The sequence below is a fragment of the Falco rusticolus genome, chromosome 7 (genome assembly GCF_015220075.1).
Source record: "Falco rusticolus isolate bFalRus1 chromosome 7, bFalRus1.pri, whole genome shotgun sequence".
Lineage (NCBI taxonomy): Eukaryota > Metazoa > Chordata > Aves > Falconiformes > Falconidae > Falco > Falco rusticolus.
In genome coordinates, this window is record NC_051193.1 from 33,068,993 (window position 1) to 33,084,582 (window position 15,590).

Sequence of the window (15,590 nt, forward strand, 5' to 3'; positions counted from 1 at the left end):
GGTCTGAGTTCCAGAGGGCTGCAGACCTGAAATGAACAACCTCAGAAATATAGGTGATTATTTTTCCTGTCTTTCTGGGTGCTCCAAATAATTTGTACAGCTCCATATGTTCCTTGCTAGCTCCCCTTCCCTCTCCCAAGCAGTAATAAAGCTCCCATCATTAATCTGTGCCTAAATCAAGATTCTTTTTCTCGTGAGGGATGTATACTGTGTTTAGAATGACTTATTTTTTAACTGTTTTAAGAAATTGTTCATGGTTGTGTCTTAATCCTGGAACAAACTCATATTTAATCAGGTTTGCCTTGTCAAAGGAAATTTTGCATCCACATGCCTGTAAACCATAATGATCCTCTCTGCCAGCTTGGCATGACGTATGCAGTTGTAACAACAGTGCAACTCCCAGGAGGGACCAATTCACATCAGAGATGTCTTTTTCTTTTTGTTGGATTTTAGCTGAAGGTGTTTTGTGGGGACTGTGTCTCTTTTCCCTCTTTAATACTGTTTCTTTCTTCAACCTGACTTGCTCTTACTTCTCTTCTGAAGCCAACTGAGATAATGAGCCTTGCAGACCAGTCACACACATGCTCTGCAGTGTGGTGCTCAGTGGTGTGGCAAGAGGCAGCCCTGTGCCTTACACTGAGACCCTGGGCAATGGGACCTCCCAGGAGACGCAAAACTTGGACAAGTCTGAGTCCTGTGGTACTGACCTACCACCCTGCTCTTCCCTTTTTCCACCCAGCACAAGGCTGCTGTGCCCTTGCCAGTGAGGCCTGTGCATTTCAAATGGGAGAAGTTGACAGTGTGTCTGTTCTGCTGTGAACTGGGATGAGGAGTTTCCAGCCATGGAGCATGAACCACTAAATGGGTTGGAGCCACGTCCCTCCTCTCGAAAGCACCTCAGCTCTTGTCCTTGAAACAGAAATCAAGAGCAAGAGATGGGAATAGAGATGAGTAAAGTAGAGGAGTGGAGGGCGTTTTGGTGGTTCCCAGCTCTGAAAGCAAGCAGCTATCAGAAATAGGTAAAATAAAGCTGTTGCTTGCAATAAAAAAAATGTATGCTTGCAATTTATCATAAGGAAGGGGAAGAAGCAGGAGCCTTTCTACATGGAAACCTCCAGCAGGAAACTTGGGCTGATATTTTAGCCTGACATTTTTGGTGGGAGTATATTGAGAAACAGCAGCACTGAAACATCCTCAGATACATTACTTTGAAATAGCAGCCCTTCCACAAGGTTTATGCATCTAGTTAAACCTGTGACAGAGGATGACTGGCTAAGGGCATTTGTTACCAGCCCTTAAGTGCTGCCTCCACGAGCTGGGACGGATTTAGAGGTATTTGCTTCGATTTGGCTCTGCCTTCCTTCTCCCTGCCTGCAAAGAAGATGGGTTGCCATCAGACAAGGTGTTAAACGGGAGGTACTGGTTATTGCTAGGAGGGGAATGAAGAAGTCCTGTCCATCCACAGTGTTTCTGCCTCTTTTTCTTCAGTTTCGAGTGAGGTGTTGTGAAGCCGCAGAGTAATCCTCTGCTGGTTTGTGGGAGAAGAGAGGGGACATTGGCTACCATGGTTGACATGACAGATTGATGTATGAGAGGTCCCCGACGAGGTCTGGCTGAGCACAGGGTGTTTCTTACGGATGGGGGGAGGCATGGGTGAACCCAAGCCTGAGGGCTCTGTCACTCCTGCATGCCGTAGTCCTTGCTACCCTGCCATGCAAGTATCTCCTGCAATACTCACAAGGAGGGAGAGGTGGCTTCTGTGATGGAAACGGCTGTCTCCCTAGCTTGGGGCGGAGGAGCCTTGGGTGATGTTTGTGTGCAGAGAGCGTTAGGAAAGCTTTGCTGAAGGGAGCTGAAGTCTGGGCCACCGATCGGCTAGAGTTTGTCTGACAGGCCATAGCCAAGCAAATTCACCCTTCTCGGCTTGCTGGGGAGCACAGCAAGCAGCCTGCGGCAGCACCGAGCTCCTGGGCTTTCCCAGCACAGGAAGACTCACTCCTAACAGGCTTTCTGCCTGCAACTCCGGTTGCTCTTGTCGGCCCAAGAAAGCAAAGCTGGAAAACTCAAGCACATGGCTGAGTGTTTTTGACCTTCTCCAGCTGTCTGGCTCTACCCATCTGTTTGCTACAGATTTTCGAGTCAGGATGTGTCTACCTTAGTGCACAGCTTGCCATTTGCTGCTCCAAGTAATTGATCTTGTTTTTTCGCCAGGATTAAAGGATAGGGTCCGTTAGCCAGTGCAGAACTCCGTGCTGTGAAGGCTGGACTGCATCTGCTAACCAGGCACCATCTGGGTTTCTGCACGGTGCATAGTGAGGCAGGCATCCTTCTAGGCTGTCAGCTGTCTAGGCACTGTCTGTCTGTCCCCTTGTCTGTCAGTCGTACTCTATAATAGAAATGTTATGCCTTTGCTCTCTTTTTAATCTGCAGTAATCTTTCTTTCCCCTCCCCCCCCCCCCGCCCCATGTCTGTATTTTCAGCGAATACATGTATCACATCTCAGTGTGCTTTGCCTCTTCCATTTTTCAGTTTATATGTGTCAGAAAACTTGGCTCCATTTAGACAGAGGGGGTGGTTTTCAGCCCTCTCTCTCCCTTTGTATTTTCATAATCACTTAGCTTGATTGAAGAACACAGGCAGGGCAGTAACTCCCTGCTTGCAAATTATTAATTTTTCCTTTATGTGCTAGTCTGGGTGGCCTTTGCTGTGTAAAACGAGACTTGTCCTTACATTGGAATAATTACATTTATTTTCTGATAGTGATCTATACTACAGTGCAAAAGATCTGTGTGTTTTCATGATATTTAAGCCCTCAAAAAAAAAAAAAAAAAGAGAGAGGGAATGTGAAGATTCATTGGCATTGAATTGCCTCTGTCCTTCTGGAGATTTGTAGACTTGTGTCAGAGACTGATCTTTTGGTTTAAAACGCTGGCTCCATTGCAGAGCTGGTAAGAGAAAAATAAATAAAGAAAAAGAGCTCTTTGTGATGAGTATCGGGGAGAGAGAGGGTAATTATTGAGAAAATGGTTTTAAAATATTCCTGTCTAATGAGAATGTAGATAGACTTTCTCTCTGCTTGAGCCATGCAAACCACAAATGACTGATGCTAAACCTGCCTCCCCTCTGGTGTTTGCTCAAATTAAGACCACTTGAGGATCAAAAGAGATCCAAGTTCCTTCCTGAAAGGATGCTCTTTTAATGCATGTATACAAGTCCTGCTCTGCCTGACAGTGAGTTAGGAACATATATTGGAAATAAGCACATTGCTCAGGTTTTGACTGACAATAAAATAATTACCTCAAACTTCCAGCAACTGTTGTTTTGCAAAAATGCTGGGTATCAGAGAGAGGGGTCGATACGATGAGAATTACTAGAGGCTTTTGCTTTTTTTTTTTTGCCTTGCTTTTTAATAACTCTAATCACAGTCTCATCCAAGCCTGGGATGTAATAAAGGGTTTCAGCAAGGCTGTTCCACCATAGCCTATCATTTATTTTAATATACCAGCAATGCCATCTGTGCTTGAGGATTTATTAATATGAAGCAAGGCAAGGAGTTTCTCCAGTTCGGTTCCTTTTCTGGGTTACTTTGCCCACATCTGGCCCGTATCCCTCTGACTGCTCAGGCTGACTTTCTCGCTCAGGTATTTGCATGGTCCAGTTTTGCAGGAGTGGATGCTCAGCCTTCTGCTTGTTTTCAGCAAGGGGCTTGGTGCAGTCACAGGGGCTGAGCTCTGTACCCGTGCCACCCGTTCTGCAGTCACAATGTCTGTCCCTGGAGGAACCCCTGTTTTGTTTAGCAGTGTCATCTGCTACACTCCTGTTGCTGTCCCCTCAAGTTGGGCATGCTGTTTGCATCCATCGTACCAGCTTATGGGTGCCCATGCTGAGGTGATCAGGTTGCTGCTCCAAGGTCCCCGATGGGAGCCCAGCCCCGGCACGCTTGGCGTTGTGACGGCCCTTCTGTGGTTTTGCTGAGTGTGCAAGTTGCACTGGCATTTCTCTTTGCGTGCTTGAGAACAGGTCTGTCGCGAATTAGTGGTTTAGGTCACTTAAAGAATCTCCATCAAAGGTATTAGCAAAAATAGTTTTAATATGGTTTTGTTGGAGTGTGACTTCACAAAGTTTGATGGTGAGGTTCACTCTTACTTAATACGTGGATGAAACACACAAAGGAAAATTGAGTTAGAAAGATTTATACAGAGACTGGGGATGCAAAAGGGTAAGAGGGAGACCCTCCCATTGAGTCATGAGGTTCAGAGTAAACCCACTTTGCTTTCTAAACTCCTGATGGAGCTTTGTTGCGGCTACGTCCAATTGTAGTCTCAGACTTGGTCCACGGTTTATGTGTAATGACAGAAATATAATGAGTAAGGAAATTTTCCCATTGAGTCATGAGGTTCAGAATAGACCTCCTTGCTTTCTAAAGTCCTGAGAGAGTTTGTGCGTGGCTAGGTCCAATCTTAATCTCAGACTTGGAGAAGGGTTTATATCTCATACTTATTCACAGTTTAAAGATAGATCAAAAGATTTTAGCAGCACTCAATTATTGACTAATTTAATGCTTACAAAGGGAGACCAATAAGATTTACTTTAATTACAATAGTGACTTAGTATAAATGTTATCATCTCAGATCTCTATACTTGCTGTGCTATGAGGTATCTAAATCAATTCACACGCACATGCACACAGGCACAAAGAACAGATGTGTAGAGACAGGTATGTACAGCGGTGTACCTGTTAGATGTTCCCCTTGAGTTCAGTGAAACACACCAAATGCCTTGGTATTTCTCAATGGGCGAAGGGTTGAGCCTCGAGGAGTGGGGTTTCAGCCCAGGCCCTGTCGTCAGCTTTGTGATGGTCTTTCTAACTTTGTAAACTTGGAGTTTACAAGCTCTGAGCAGTGTCCCACTGGGAGAGAGGTGCTGGTTGCAGCCTGCTGCAGTCCAGGAGACCTCAAAGGGTCTCAGTTAAGACTGCTGTTCATAGGGTCACAAAACGTTTGGCTTCAGTTATCTGTAAATTTCCATCCTGGCCATAACCTGAGTCAGTAATTTTTTAAGATCCGAGTGACAACGGTACTGTTCCACTTGGGTCAGGCATGTTCCAAGGCTGTCAGAGGATGCCTGATTATCCCCTCTGTCCTTCCCCACCTTGGCCAGGCTTTGCTGGAGTTGCTGGTACGGCCAGTGCCATCCCCCACCTCAGCCATGCAAAAGCTGCTGGTACAGTGGAGGAGCACTTTACCACCCGACCCATTACCCAAAGGCCACGGCCTAACGGGGGTTCCTGAGATCGTAGAGCGGTCTATGGGAGGGGACACAATGCACCACCACGAGGTCTAACACTCGTGCAAGGTTTCAAAGGCCCTTCGATGGCTTCCCCATACCACCCCATTGACTTGGCATGTGACTGCCCCCGCTTTAGTTGTCCTGATTTTGTTCCCTTTCTACACAGCTGTCCCAAAACGCAGACTTAAGTGTGTGCTTTGGTTTAGGATTGAGGGGAGATCTTGGTGTCAAGCTGTTTCTTGCGGTGATTAAGGGGGTTTGCTTTGCCTTGCTACATCCTGGCTTTCCTTGCAACTGTCCATAAGCAAGTTCTGGAAAATGATAGGGTAGGGTTCAGTATAAATATCTTGTCAGGAAAGTGTCTTCCTCTTGGGTTTTGTTATTATCTCTCTCTGTAAGAACTGGTTAAATACAGTCTCATTCCATGTTTTGGTTGTAGGGAGGGTTTAGTAGAGGGTCACACATAATATTAGACCAAATGAATAACCTCAATAAAGCAAGGCTTTCTGGTTATGTGTGCTCTCCCGTAGCCAGAATGTGTTCCTGTGAGGGCTGTTTATGAAGGCTAGATTTTGTTAAGTGCAAATTATATACTGTTGATTTAGAAGATGTTTTGGGGTTTAGCATGCAAGCATATAGTCCTCCAACAGACATCTACTGCCTTCGATTGCGTACAGCTGTGTGATATCTAAGCTGGAGGTGATTTTCTTTGCCAGACAAAATGTAGCTTTATACATCTATACCCTTTGCTGTCTTTATTGTAGTCAGCAAATGTGTTCCTGATTGCATCCTTCCTGGGAGACTCGTGTGGTCTTGTGCTTCAGGTTTATGTCAAGTTACAGAGCATCGGCTGAAGCACAGTAGCTGCTTGTCCGTGTGGGCTTAGTTTGCAGCAACATCAAGGTGACGTGCCATTCCCTGGCCACAGCAAGATGAGCTGAGCTAGGTCAGGGAACCTGATGTTTCCCATGGGTTGGGAATGTGGCTTGGCTGCTCTGTGTGGCTCAGGTGTTTTGCAATGACCTCTTAAGTCACAGTCTGCAGTGACTCCACGGTGAGCCAACCCTTTTCAGCCACACACTGCATGCTGCAGGAGAGGCAGAGAGTTAATTTAACTACTGCTAGACAGAGGCAAGCCAGGAGCATTTTTTACTAAGGTGCATAGCTTAATGAAGCAGATAAAGTCAGAATCTCAGCTAGCAAAACTGAGCATCGTTGTGGTGACTGCTCTGGTGCCACAGCCTTGGAGCTGCTATGAGGTCTGTGAAGACCGTTCTCTGGGACTGTGTGGCATTTTGCTTCATTCTTAAGCAGGGCTGCGTCACTGGCCCCTTGTGTTTGACTTCACTTGACTTTGCATCCTGATAAGCTCAGAGCAAAAGCCACAGCAGTTAAGTGTGGCCCAGGTTTAATGTCTCAAACCATGCTAGATCACCTCTGTGCAAGAGGTGGTATTGGCCTCGCTGCAGGCAGGCTCTGACAGCATCAAGCAGACAGAAATACCTTCAGGGGCAGCACGGGGCTTGGGATGCAGCTGCACAGCTCTTTCCCAGGGTCCTGCAGGGGATCCTGTCCCTGGGAATGTCTCCTGGGGCAGTCAGTGCAGCTGGTGGGAGCTCCTGGGACAATGCATGAACACAAACTGGCACAGGTGCTGCAACACCATCCTTCTGATCCAGAGTGGGCATCCCTGAATCAGTCATCTGCTGTAGGGAAAGTACACTTCAATGGTACTAATGGACAGCAGCAATGATTAGTTATTAAGCTTTGATTAGTCAGTACTGCGTGAGCTCTGAAGCTGAATATGAGGATTTAAAAAACAGTGGGACTCTTAATTCTTAATATGTTCTGAATGTGCTTCAAGTTCCTGCCAGCAGTGACACTGGATGTATTACATAGTGTGGGGTGTGCAGAAGGGTCCCCTTGTCCTCATCTCCTTGGGACGAGTTAGGAGAGGTCTGCAGCTACCCAGAGTGCTCCTGAGGGTGCTGGAGTCCCTCTGCATGGCCTGCCTGCTCAGTTGCTTCCCTCACGTGCTCTGCACTGATTAAAACCAGTCTTTACTAATAGAGTTCCCAGGTGGTGAATGCTGGACCCATTCTACCCTGTGCCAGGCCCAGGGTAGCAATGCAGAAGTTTTCTCCATAGTCACTCTCGTCTCAGGATGGGTGGGTGTTAATGCTCAGAGTAAATATCCCTGCTGAGTCACGGAAGAAAATAAAACTTACTTATGCCTAGGTGAGCAGGAAAGCATAGATAATGTTTCTGAAAGAGATCATGAAGAAAATGCTAGGGACAGTCAAGTTCCAGAGAGAAATTTAGGTTGGGAGTTATTTTTATTGTTAGTCCTATCACCACAAGGGAGTGAGTTTGGATAGTGAACTGGGGACTCTTGGCAAAGAGTAGAAATTAAAGCAGATCCTGTGCTCCAAATCCTTATGAGAGGAAGGGGAGGATGACACAGTAGGAGCACTGGCCTGGTGGGATGCAGGGGAACAAAGGAACAGACAGGAAAGTAACAAACATCATTCTGATCAGTGCTGTTCTGCCCCTCTGCCCATCTGGAATAGGATACAGCAGAGCTGGAAAAGGTATGTGGATGAAGGAAGGATAACCAAAGAATAATCAAAAGAATAACCAGAGGATAAATGGGATCTGTGCAAGGAATGACTACACAGACCTTGAGCAAGTTTGGTAAAGTCACAAGGGGTGTTGAGCGGGGAGCAGCGAGTGACTGTTGCCTGATACCAGACATGGGGAGCATCACATGAAACAGGCAGGAGGCAGGTTCATAAGTTACATGAGACTTAGCTCAGTGTGTTGCTTACTGTGGGAGAATGCCTATCCACAGGCGTCTGAGGATGCTCACAGTTTGTGGGTTTGCTTTTCCATTTGGGTAGGCAATTTTGCAGAGAAAAATCCATCTGTATCTCTCAAATGCAGAAACCCTGTGTCTGGCTCCGTGGGTCTCTGAGCTGCAAAGCACTGAGTGCCAGGAGGCTGTGTAAGGGCTGTGTGATCATCCCATTCATAAGCTTTTCCTAGACAAATGCTGTTGGTTGCTGTCAGCCTTGCTAAGCCAGCCAGACTTTTGGTCTGACCTAGGTTGGCTGTATGTGGAACCTGGTCTCCTCATCTGTTTAATTACCAGCAGCGCTGCTTTTTTTAATACATTCTTGAGCAAATCACATACTTGTCCTGCGCCCGAGTCCTGTTGTTCATAGCTGGGACAGTATCAGTGCTTCTTTCAGGTTCTTTGGTTCTTTCAGGCAGATAGTGTCTCTCTTTACATGTTGGTAGAGCGTTTATTGCATGAGTGCGTCGTCTCAGATGGCCTTTCAGCTGTCACAGTAATAGAAATAATTAACAAGGAATTCTGTCCCTTCCTCCCTGTATTACATTTTGCTCATAAACAAAATGTTGACAGCTGGTGAGACAAAAATACATATTGAAGCCTGCTAAAGAGGAAAGCCATGGCCCCTGGATCAGCAGTAAGTTGCCGCAGGCTGGAGCGTGAGGCAGGGAAGTATCATCAGCTTGTGTTTGTTGGGTATTTAGGCTTTCCTGTGAGCATCCGCCTTCAGCCATGGGATGTGGGGCTAAGCTGATCCGGTAGAGCCGTTCTTAACATTCTTCCTCCTTTGGCACGAGCTTCCCCCTGCAGCCCTTAACCATATGCCAGGGACAGAAATCCCAGAAACTGTCTGGTTTGGCATACCGGCAGGGAGATGTGACTCAGTAAGTAAAGGTGCCTTCCAAGGGGCTTGTCTGTGCAGTGTCTTTCAGATTCACCAGGCTCCACATAAAACATTTTTATACTGAAATCAGAAGTGTGACCTTGTCAACAATTTAACTTGGGGTCCAAAGACATGCAGCTGAGTGCAGACACCAATGGAAGTTTGCCATCCCCTTCCCTTGCTGAGGACTTTGCACATTTTCTTTTGTGGCCTGTCTGCCTTGCAGTTGTCGCTGTTGGGCTGAGTTAATTTCCTGCCTGCAGCACTTGCAGGATCTTATCTCGAATCTTCAATGCAGAAAAGCTGGTGCAATAGCATAGAAAGTAATGGCATTTTCAGCAAGGCACCAGGTAGGTTTGCTTTGCTTTCTTTCACAGGGTCTTGTTCACTGCTCACAGATACCAGAATGGAAATTTTCTTAGAAATGAGCTTTGAAAGTGAAATTTAAGCTCCTGTGTCCCTTCAAGTTCAAGTAAATGTGGACAAATAGCATTTCTCAGTCAAGGGACAGATTTATAAATCAGGATGTTGTGATGAACTGGTTTAAGTCAACAGTTCTTCTGGTCCAACGATCGAACTCCTGACTAGGCTTGAGCAGTAATTGCCTAAATCTGTCAACCGATTCACAACGTTATAGGATAAGGCCAGTAATTTATCTTTCATGTTTAGGACTAAATTTCAGAAGTGCTCTGCAGTTTCGTTGTTCTCCGTACCTACAGAGAACTGAAGATTTTAGGTGGCCCATCGAGGTTTTGTTTGTACTGTGGAAAAGGCAGGCTTTTCCCTGGGAATTCCTTGTGCAGGATGTTTGCAGTTATAAACCAAAAAATTGTATCTTATTCAGGCACTGCGCTCTCCTGACCAATGGACTGTGATACTTTTGAAACAGCCAAAAGAAACTTCTGCTTCCCAGCCTTTTCTTGGCTTTGTGTATTTCTATTAACATTGCCTTTGAGATTAGAGCTTGCTTACTGACCTGTTTGCAGGATTTTGCAAGACCTGTTGCAAGATAAGCAACCAGTCCCTTGCCTGAAGTCTGATGAGGTGCCTGTGTCTTTCTCCAGGCTGATTACTTTTAGCATGTTATATGGAGATTTATCTGCACAGTGGGAGATATAAAATCCTGGCAAAGGTCTCTGAATATTTCATAGTGCCTTCTCCCACTGCTGCTGCTTGTCTTTTTTTGACCTTTGTTGCATCTTCTTACGTGGGTGATGCAGTGTCCTACAAACCTTCCAGACTGGAGGTGAGAGTCATCCACAGCGAGCTTGGACAAAGATCTCTCATCTCCCCATTTGCTTGGGGTGCAAACGAGTCTCTTTCTGATGGAGTATGTAGCCTGGTACATCCCATCATCTGACAAGAAGCTGGAGACCTCAGGAGGTGTGGCTGCCCCACAGCTGGGCGTGGACCCAGCTCCCTTTGAGCTCTGACCCTGTTGCATGTCTCACCTGGTGGGCATGAAGCAGCTGGTCAATACGGGTTGAATGACCTGCCTGGGGCATGGGGCCACGCAGGAGGAGAGAGCCCGCAGCATTGATCTGCTGACATGTAAGGATCGAGTCATGCTGGGGAGGTGGTCATCAAGAAGAAATCAGGTTGCATACGGTTGGAAAGCCTGTACATGTGAATTCAGTTCTTCAGGGTATCTGCTGTCCCTTAAAACTGCAGTGCAAATCAGTCACTACAAAACTGAGTTTTAAAAGTGTCCTCTGCTTATTCCTTCCTTCGAGCTTCTCAGTGCCTTCTTTACATGTCTGTCTCTGCAGTTTGTCTTCCTGGAGGACTTGATACAACATTTGTCAAGTCAAGAGAAAACTTTCTGGCCCATTTGGGGGCTTTGGAAGCTAAGCCGTATAGAGTGGCCATCAGCATTTTGATAATAATGAGATTTGGTGCTACTTTGAAAGCAGTTTAAGCTCTGAAGCTTTATCGAGATAATTTTATGAAGGTTCTCAACACATCAAATCATTTCTTCATTATTTGAACAGGTGATGGCAGCAAAATCAGGACTTCATTCAGGGATATATTCCAAAATGTCTTAGAGCCACATCATATCATTGTCCTAATTCGAGAGTGGTCTCTGACCAGTTCCAATCAGAGTAATGACCTTTCAGTGTAAGTAAATTGTTGCAGATTATCTTAATCTGCTTGGAGAAACACCAGAACTATTCATTTCTGAGCAGAAGGGTTGGGGTGGAGAATTCCACAGCACTGGGTGCGGGTGCCTGGGGGCAGCAGCAAACCCCACGGAGACTGAAGTCACACAGACATTAATCTAGCAGGAACAGTGCTCTGTGACATTAAGTGAAATACATGGAAAATGCAGATACCATCCAATCTGAGGATAAATTAACCCTTTCACTCCCAGCATTGTCTGGGAGGTGATAATGATTTTATAAGGTTCAGTGGGTGGCAGCATACTTCACCACGATTTTGGGATATTGATTTGTCTGCAAAGCCTGACTCATAACTGTTAATAGGTGCTGCAGAGAAAAGAGAGGTTTTGCTTCAGTGAAGTTCCTGGAACAGCCACTCCACAGCATTTAAACTTAATATATGAGGACCTAAGTTGAAGGTTCAAGTGCAGAGGGACGTGGAGGTAGGGTTGGTGCTTGGTTTGGAGCTTACTCTCTCAAGCCAGGGCACCTCTCCAGGGCGAAATTTGACGGGGGGTCAGGAGCTACAGGGTCCAAGCGGTGGCCAGGCACTGTACCAGGTTGCTGCACAGTGCTGCATCCTACCAGTGTGGTTTTCCACCCCCAGCTCCATGAAACCAGGCTTGCTTGTCTGGGGGGTGAATTTGGCCTTGTGTGGTTTTGAAATGCAAGACAAGAAAAGCCAGGTCCTGACCAAAGTTGCTCCTCTCCTTCAAAGCGTTTCCCTTCTGAGTTTTTTCAGCATTAAAGTGTTTGAGTTCAGCCATTTCCTCCTACACAAGCTGAAAAGGGAGCTGCCTTCTCCCCCTTTTGTCTACCAAACATATTTGTGGCTCCTTCATTTGGAGAGCCCTGCATCAGACTGTCGTGTTCTGCCTCGTAGGAGAGGTTTTTGTCTGTCAAACTTGATTTCCCCTCAGCCAGGACAGGCTCAGTGAAACCATTTTGGGTTGATTGCCATCAGGTGTCTGAGTCATTATTACTGAGAAATACCCACTGGCTTTGAAGCCTCATTGCCACACGGCCCAGGTTTCATTAAGAGGCTTTGCTAGTAACTGGGTGGGAAGTGTCATTGAGATAATTTTTGTTATGACAGTAAAATAGGACTTTGGGTGAGGTTGGCAGAATTGCTCAGGACTGGTCTGAACCTCTTTGTGATGAAATGCAAATTACTTTTCTCAGCTGTAACAATGACATCTGTGCTGAGGATATTTGCAGATTTTGCCCCCGCTTTCTTCACTGGCTTTGGGTCTTCGTGCCTCCATTTGGCTGTAAATAGATCCTGTTGGTGCCTTCAGGTTTGGATTCCCACTCAATAGATGAAGATAACACTGCTTGCTTGTATTAGAGAACTGTTGTGAGTGCAATTAATAAAGCTGCAAAGCTGAAAAGTAGTAGAAGAGCTTAATATCATTACATAATGAGACCTCATTCACAGTAAATGATATGAAAAATGATTTCTTGCAAAGAATAACAAATTGCCATGGCTTTTTAGCCTAATTGTAGATGCTTGATTCTAATTTGTTATTTGTCATTTCCATGTTAATGAAGAGTTTTAGATATAATTACCGCATTTATGGCAAACAACACATTATCATTTTTCATTGCTTGCAGAGTACCAGCTTCTTTAGAAATAGAAGAGCTAAATAATTATCCTCATTGTGCAGCTCCGGGGAGGGCTGTACAAGTCCAGTTCCCTCTGCAGAACAGGTCTTGTGCAAGATGCTTCTCAAAGGTGGCTGATCTCATTAACCCTCTTCTGCATTTGGGGAGCTGAGACTCAGAGACATGAAGTAACTTCACCAGGGAGTGCCCTGTTTAGCAGTGTTCCTGGCGCCCGGATCCCTTCTGGGACAGCATCTTCTCTTTGTAAGTCTCATAATGCAAAAGACAGGCAGAGCCACCATTTTGGTTGTCACCAAGTTTCCCAGTTGTGCTAGTTATCACAGTCAGGGAAATGATCCTCAAGCCCCATTCACTGGCATATTGCAGAGATTTTGCTTGATCAAGGCTGGGTTTGACTCCCATTGGTGGTGATGGGAGAGTTTCATGGGTTTCTCATCTCAGGCCTGGAAAGTCCTGGTATGATAGGAAGCCCATAACCGCTGTTTTGGAAAAAAGCAGTATAATATTTGTGAGTTCCCTTGCCCCCTGTGATTGTGCTTTTCTGTTGCATTGATAGGTCTGATAGTTCCTGATCCTGCATTTTAGCTACATCCCCTCTTGTTGTCATACCCCATCCAATGACAGAGGTAGCCCAACCTGAGCTTCTCTCTGTGGGGTGGCAAAAGGCAATTTTGAGCAGCTTTGACGTATAGCAGCAGGGGGCAAGGTCCTAGCCCATCGACCTGAGACACTGGTGAACATGTTGCTTCTCTGTGATGGGCAGCTATACCATACCGTCCTCTTCCACCAACAGGCTCAATTTCAGAGCTGCTTTGAAGTTTAGCCAATGTTATGGGAGAACCCTTGTTGCTCTGATAATGAGAAGCCTTTGGCTTTCCAGTCTCAAGTGTCTATGGTCCCTTTGTGCCTGGAACACTATGGTTATTTAGCTTAGCTGCCTCCTCCTTGTAGCTTTTCTTCCTGTCCTGTTGCTTGCACACCAGGATTTACTTAGAGTGCAATGCTGCTCCCTTTCAGCCTTCGCAGTAGCTGAATGAGCCAAACATTTTTTGCTTTTCCTTTCAAGATAGTTTCTGCTTTTGCGTCGTAGCACCGAGACAGTCTGAGCATGTGTGTTATGAACATCTCCGATATGTGGCTTTTCATTACCCATTAGGGAAGGTGGATGCAACTCAGAGAAAGATGTTGGGACACCAACCACACACAGGGAGGTGCTTTACAAATATCTTAAGGGTCTGGTAAGTAGCGTGGGCCAGAGGCATGTGCCAAGTGTTGGAGGCAGACAGATGCTCCAGTGCCGAGTATGAGACTATGGTCCTCTGTGTTAGGGCATATCATGAACTGGAGATTCACCTCCCTCCAACCCCTCAAAATGGGGCAAACTGTTTTCTTTTCGTTCCTCTCCATGCTCTGAGTTCACCCCTTTCATAGACCAGGCTCAGGACCCAGGAGATGGCATGTAGTGTGAAGTGGAATAAATCAGCCGGCACTGCTTTCAATTATCCCAGCGCAAGCTTGTTCACTGCACAAGGCAGCCTGTGAAATATGGCAGGACTGACAAGCCGTGAGTGCTGCCAGAGCGTGCGCACTGATCTGCAGACAGACATCAGCACAGTGCCTGCCATAAGCAGCAATTGCTGCCTGTGCTGCCTGTGACAGGTCCAGCTACCCTGACTCCTGAAGGGAGCTTCTGTCAGTGTGCCATTGCTGAAATCCTCCAGTAGCTTCTGCAGCTAATGCTTAGAGCCACTTCAGCCTTCTCAGCCATACACAAGATGGCCTGGGCTGCTAGTTTCAAGCTGACAAAATTGAAAGCATTGCCACTCATCTCACTGTGGTGAGAAAAACACTGCCCCAGGGTAGTAATGCCGTTACTGAGGCTCACGAACACAAAATGGGGTAGAGAACCTTGCTCCTGCTCACATCCCAGACCTGTCTGGTTGATGGCTGTGAGTTAGTTACATCTCCATGGCGTCCATTGGTTTCCCTGTCTGTCTTGCAGACCTAGATACCCAAGTTAGGATTGAGCAAGGTGACACAGGTGTAGGGCGGGCCAGTGGGAAGCGGCGCATGCAGAAGTTGGCACTGGCCAAATCTTAGGCAGAGGTGTTGTTTGTTAACACACACCAGCTCCTAGAGGAAGAGGGCTGAGAACAGACTTTTGTATTATTAAAGGGTCCCTAAGAGCTCGGCACGAGCTTCTGTGTGACTTTGTGACAGCAACAGAGAAGAAGGTGCTTTCTCTGTTGTGTTCGTACCGAGACATTCTCCTGTGTCACCATGTGAATCTCCAGCTTCTTACAATGCAATAAACAGGAAGGAATGGCCCACAGAAGCGAAGCACTGGAGCAGGAGGGACTTGGTTAACTTGAGCCTGACTCAGCTTGTTTCCTTCAGTGTGAGACAGGAATAAGTCACTGCCATTCAAGTAATACAGTGACTTCTGCTCAGCTTAGATCGGTATAAGTGAATTTATACTGGTACAAGTGCACAGTTGCAGTGCCAGAACAATTGCAACTTGTCTCAGAAATGAGCATAGAAAGACTGTGTTTAGAGGGTTTCATCCTCCCTGCGACCAAGTCTTTCCTCACATCTCCATAGTCTTGGATGGGAACATCCCGATGTGCCTTGGTGGACTTGACCAGCAAGGAGACCTATCCGATGGCCAGCCTAGCCTGGAGGGGAACAGGAAGAAGTCTTCTCCCTTTTTACTCTGGCAGTGTGGTAGCAGCTGGAGCCAGCTGAGAGTGGGACTTCACCGTACCACTGCCAGTGTAGC

The 15,590-nt window shown here is 46.4% G+C and overlaps 1 protein-coding gene across 3 annotated transcripts in view; it reads left to right on the forward strand.

The window, feature by feature from the left end:
* ARMH4 (armadillo like helical domain containing 4) overlaps positions 1-15,590 on the forward strand; it is a 73,147-nt gene that overhangs the window by 33,342 nt on the left and 24,215 nt on the right. The gene's annotated exons all lie outside the window — the stretch shown is intronic.